Raw genomic sequence first — 6,293 nt, 5'->3', positions numbered from 1 at the left:
TTGGGATTAAAGACATGAGTCACCATGTCTGACTTCAGATGGCTTCTTAACACTTGAAATATCAGCCTAAAAATATTTACAATAGTTCTTTGCCATATGAAGTTATTTTATGAAACCTGGTAACACTAGAGTAGTGATATTGGCCGTCAACTGTAAACCAATGTTTGTTATGAAAAGGCAATTTGTAAATTCCTGTCTAACTCTGTGACATTTATGATCTTTTCAGCTTTGGAGATAAAATACTAAATGCAAAGGTTCTGTATTGATGTTGATTCTCTGAGCGTGACTGCAACCTTTCTTGGCTCTGGTGGCCTTAGTCTAGAGGACAAAGGTGCCAGATGGCCATCAGAGTCACCTCTCAAATTTGCTGAAAGGAGTGAGTAAAATGAAAGATTTATTTAGAAAAAGTGAGAAAGATTCCCGGGAGTGGGAGGGGGTCCCAAAAGACAGAAAACTGCTTTGGCTTTATGGAATACTGTTAATGGCAATTCTGAAAATTCACTTTAAGAAATAAAGTTTATTATTAAAAAAAATGAGCTGTGTTTAGGGGCTTTTTAAAGGTCTTGGGGCAGAAACTAGGCAAAACGTGAGCGTACTATGGCTGGACCAATGGGAGCTCAAATGCTCTGTTGACCTGGGACATGATCAGGCACCGTTCGCCCAATCAGAGGATCGTCGTGAGTTTCAGCCCCCTCTAATCATTCTATTTCAACCTTTGCTTGGTTTGCCAGCCATCCGCCTTGGCTGGGTCTACCAGCTGTTAGTCAAACCAGGCTCATTTTGTTCCCAGGTTTTGTGGACCAACCTGTGGCTTACCATGAACCCATTCACTGCCTATGGGAGCTAACTCCTACCACAGCTACAAAATGTGCTGGAGGGTTGTTTGTTTGTTTGTTTGTTTGTTTTTTGGTACTTCATACATAGCTCTTTTGGCTTGCTTTTTGCCATGGACTGTCTTCAGAAAGACCAAAGAGAAGAAGGATGGGATTGATTCTACATGAAATCAGGAATGACTGGAAGACTCAGCCTATACAAGTAATGATTTGACATTACCTTTCTTCATCATAGGACCTTGAAAGTTAGACTCCACTTAGTGTAAATGATTCAAATAAGCCTGGCAGTGGTGGTGCACGCCTTTACTCCTAGCACTTGGGAGGCAGAGCCAGGCAGATCTCTGTGAGCTGGAGGCCAGCCTGGGCTACAGAGTGAGTTCCAGGACAGGCTCCAAAGCTACACAAGAGAAACCCTGTCTCAAAAAAAAACAAAAAAACAAAAACAAAAAAACAAAACAAAACAAAATTCAAATAATTTGCACTATTTTCTTTATACTCTGCTAGAATCAAGAACACAAAACTGGAAAAGACTTTTCTCCTTACACATAAACTCAGACAAGTAGAGAACAGTTACAGAGGCAGCTAATTGTAACAGTAGGTACAGCAATGAAAAGAAAGGAGAGGAGGCAGCAGCAAGTGAGAAATGAGGAGGAACTGCAGTTCGCTGGTCATTTGGATGAGTAAACTCTTTTTCCTTCAAGTTCCCTATGATCTTGCAGGTGTCTTCCTTCCATTGGCTCCATCATCACCATGGTCAATGATCAATGGATTTTGGATCCTCACAGCTTCCCTGGGAATGTCATAACTTTCTCAGCTTTAAGAAATTTTTGGGGTATCTATGAAAGATGGTGGCACTAGTACTAATTCATTCATAAACACTTCTCCTTTTCTGTTGAATGAAATGCAAATGAGTAGTGAGTTCATTAAAGAACGTTTCATCAAGGGAATAGTCTTTGTCCTACTTTTTTTGAGAAATACGTGCCTGTAAACCATCCATAAATTGGGAAAGTTGGGCAGCTGGAAAGATAATTAACCTACTTGTAGTCTATTGTCCATGGCATAAAGAGCCTCTGCGGCTGAGGCCGAAGACAAGAGATATAGCTATATGCCTACATTTTTTTAAAATCCAGCTTAAAGAGAAAGGAGGAGGGGGGTATGGAGATAACAGTTTAAAGTTAGAGCATCAAAGCCCTATATCATCATTGGAGCATCAAAGCCCTGTACCATCATTGGGGTATCAAAGCCCTGTACCATCATTGGAGTATCAAAGCCCTGTACCATCACTGGGGCATCAAAGCTCTGTGTCATCATTGGAGCACCAGCACCCTGTATCTCTGGGAACACCAGAGCACTTAATTTTTGACTCTGGGCCAGGATAAAGACAGTAGAATTTACTATGTGCTGTTTACAGTCTCAAACTACTGGTTTTGGGTGGTTTCCAACTGACATAACATTACACCTAGCCAACTAGATGGCCAAGAAAGTCCTTAAAATTCTACACTGGAGCTGGCAACATGGATTAGCAGGTAAGAGTGCTCCCTGTTGCCAAGCCGGATGATCTGACTTTGACTCTCAGGACCCACATTGTAGGAGAGAACCGGCTCCTACAAGTTGTTCTCTGACCTATCTACCCCCCTCTACTCAGCAATTGTAACAAAAAATTAAAAACAAAAGAAGACATTCTACTTAAAAATTCTGCTTTGAGCTTTTTTAAAGTCAAGATACAGAGATCTTGGTGGTTCAAACTGAAGACAGGGGGAGAGTACAGTATGTACCCTATAAGGCCCCTACAAGGCTTATGCACTTAATGTCCCTGAAATCTTCAATGAGTGCATTCTCCTGTCTTGCTGCACTCTGTCCTTTGACCTTAACTGAAAGTCTTACATGAGTATGTTCTATGAAGTCTGGGGAGCACTTTCAAATGATTGAACTTGAAAGACTTGAAATACCACGGCTCATTGGCTGTGCACTTGGCCAGGATATCTGAGGCCATGGGTTTCTTTAACCCCTAACACCATAAACAAACAAAAATAATAGATGAATTGGGAAATCTTTGCAGGGTAGAATAGTTTTACATATAAAACATACAAAGTATTAAGCCTAAATTTTTTTTTTTTTTTTTTTTTTTTTGGTTTTTCGAGACAAGATTTCTCTGTGTAGCTTTGCGCCTTTCCTGGAACTCACTTGGTAGCCCAGGCTGGCCTCGAACTCACAGAGATCCGCCTGGCTCTGCCTCCCGAGTGCTGAGATTAAAGGCGTGCGCCACCACCGCCCGGCTAAGCCTAAATTTTAAACATATTTTGTATACTGTATTAAAAGCACACACATAACAGCTATTAAAAGCTGTAAAATGTAAGTCTAAATGGAATGAAAATTCTAGTGGTCATTTTTACAGCTGCCAATAGAGCTGAGCTGTTCAGAGGCATTTCATTCCACCTGACTGACTTTTTATTGAAGCAGATATCCTGGCCAATAATTAACATCAATATTCTATACTACAATGGAGTAACTACATTTCATAATAACCTGTTCTTTGTTTTAAGAATAACCAGAAGAAACTAAATGTTCCAAATATACAATAATGATAAAGAAATGGGAATGTCAACATGAGGTACAACCTTGGCCTCCTCTGGAACACAGTTTCTGTGTGCTGATTCTCAGGAAACACTTCCCAGAAATTTCATCTCAAACAATCTGGTTTCTACTTCATCACAGATAATTCTTCAGTCCAAGATGATCAACATCAGTTGTCCTAGGAAAACCAAGGTTTCACATTAGTGGTTCTGTCTCTTGTTATTCATAGTCGACTCCTCAGCTCCAGCTGACCAGACACCATAGATTCTTCATACAAAGGGCCCAGCAGAGTCTTTACTTCCCTCTGAAACTTCACAAGCCTGGCCTCCATTGTCTGCTCTGCTCTTAACACGTATCCTCCAAGCTCCCACAGAACAGCCCACTGAGCTCTCAACACTCAATAACTTTTCTGGACCAACATTCCAAAGTCCTTCCACAACCCTGCTGTAGGATGGTCTGCATGTCAAATTACTCTGATTGGTTAATAAATAAAACACTGATTGGCCAGTGGCTAGGCAGGAAGTATAGGCAGGACTAACAGAGGAGAAAAGAAAGAACAGGAAGGCAGGAGTCACTGCCAGCTGCCACCATGACAAGCAGCATGTGAAGATGCTGGTAAGCCACGAGCCACGTGGCAAGGTATAGATTTATGGAAATGGATTAATTTAAGCTATAAGAGCAGTTAGCAAGAAGCCTGCCACGGCCATACAGTTTGTAAGCAATATAAGTCTCTGTGTTTACTTGGTTGGGTCTGAGCGGCTGTGGGACTGGAGGGTGACAGAGATTTGTCCTGACTGTGGGCAAGGTAGGAAAACTCTAGTTACACAACCCCCCTAAAACAACATGATTAGGTCTGTCATAGCAATACTCCATTATCCTGGTACCAATTTCTGTCTTAGTTAGGGTTTCTATTGCTGTGATAAAACATCATAACCGAAAACAAGTTCAAGAAGAAAGGATTTATTTGGTTTACACTTCCACATTACTGTTCATCCCTGAAGGAAGTCAAGATAGGAACTCAAACAGGGCAGGAACCTGGAGGCTGATGCAGAGGCTGAGTGTGTGTATGGTGTGTGTGTGTGTGTGTGTGTGTGTGTGTGTGTGTGTGTGTGTGTGGTGTGTGTGTGTGCCCACTTACTGCTTACTCTCCATGACTTGTTTATCCATTTTTTTTTTTTTTTGTTTGTTTGATTTGATTTTTCCAAGACAAGGTTTTTCTGTGTAACAGCCCTGGCTGTCCTGGAACTCACTCTGTAGCCTAGGCTAGCCTCAAACTCACAGATCTCCGCCTACCTCTGTCTTCCTAGTGCAGGGATTAAAGGCACATGCCACCACTGCCCAGCTAGCCTTTTTTTTTTTTTTTTTTTTTTTTTTTTTAATAAAATCCAGAACCACTAGCCCAGGGACAGCACCATCCCCATAGGCTAGCCCCTGCTCACCAACCCCTAAGTCAGAAAATGGTCTACAAGTCTGCTTACAGACCAATCTTACGAAAAAACTTTCTCACTTGAAGGTTCTTCCTCTTAGATGGCTATAGCTTGTATCAAGTAAACTAGCTAGCACAGTTCATATTTTAATTTAAAATTTATTGATCTTATAGCACTGTATTTTATTCTGTAAATGTGATTTGGTTTTTATATAAACATAACTGAGGCCAGGCATGGTGCCACACAGCTATCATTTCAGTACTTGGGAGGCTGAGGCAAGTAGACTGCTGTCTTGGTTAGGGTTTCTATTGCTGTGACAGGACACCATTGACCACAGCAACTCTTATAAAGGAGAAACATTTAATAGGGTGGCTTGCTTACAGTTCAGAGGTTTAGTCCACTATCATCATGGTGGGAAGTAAGGCAGCATGCAGGCAGACCTGGTGCTAGAGCTGAGAGTCCTTACATCTTGATCCAAAGGCAACAGGAAGTGGTCTGAGACACTGGGCATGGCTTGAGCAAAAATGAGACCTCAAAGTCTGCCTCCACAGTGACACACTTCCTCCAGCAAGGCTACAGTTGCCATACCTCCTAATAATGCCACTCCTCCAACAAAGCCATACCTCCTAATAATGCCACTCCCTTTGGGGGCCAACTCTTTCAAACCATCACAGTGCTCTAATTTTAAGTCTAGTATAGTCTACAAAGTGAATTCAAGGCTAGTCTAGGCTACATGAGGCACTATCTAGAAAAAAATAAGTCCATACTTCACATTGTTTGGATGCATTTTAATAAGAGTAAAAATTTATGCTGAGATATTTATCAAATGTTCTCTTCATTAAAAGTGGAAATCTAATTTACTCAATTTCAAGAACTCTGATCTAGGCTTTAGAGAGGGAAACTCACCCTCTTACCCACTGTTTAGCCTTCTTTGCTTGGAATGTTAAAGAGTTCATAGATAAAATTATCATAGGTAAAGGGGAAATGTACCAAGGAGGATCTGGGACCATCCAGCCATTTGGCTTACACATAAAGGGACATTAGCAGTTACAAAGCTACCATATTTAGTTCACCCCACAAGCAACAGGACTTCCACCCAGGGATTCAGAGGCAAATTAAAAAAAAAAAAAAAAAAGGCCTTGGCTGTGAGGCTGAGCAATTATGCCCTCACAGGGCCACTCTGTACATAAATCTTGAAAGCCTATGGAGCAAGAAGCAGCTGTGCAAGGACTTGGGATCTTGGTCTAAGTCACCTGCCCTTTTATAGTCAGATCTACATTCTTGCTTTCTTGATCACTGTTGAGAATTACCATTTGTTAGGAGCTTTACCCTACATGCATTAATAAGGGTCATCCTACAATCTTACTGCTTTTTAGTTCCTGGAGTCGGAACCATGTCTACTTTCCTTTCTATGTGCCAATTGTTCTTTCCAGGTCCTACACTCTCCTGACTCCAACAG

This window comes from Peromyscus eremicus, chromosome 12, assembly GCF_949786415.1.
Source record: "Peromyscus eremicus chromosome 12, PerEre_H2_v1, whole genome shotgun sequence".
NCBI classification, from domain to species: Eukaryota; Metazoa; Chordata; class Mammalia; order Rodentia; family Cricetidae; genus Peromyscus; species Peromyscus eremicus.
Note: the sequence above shows the minus strand (reverse complement) of the source record.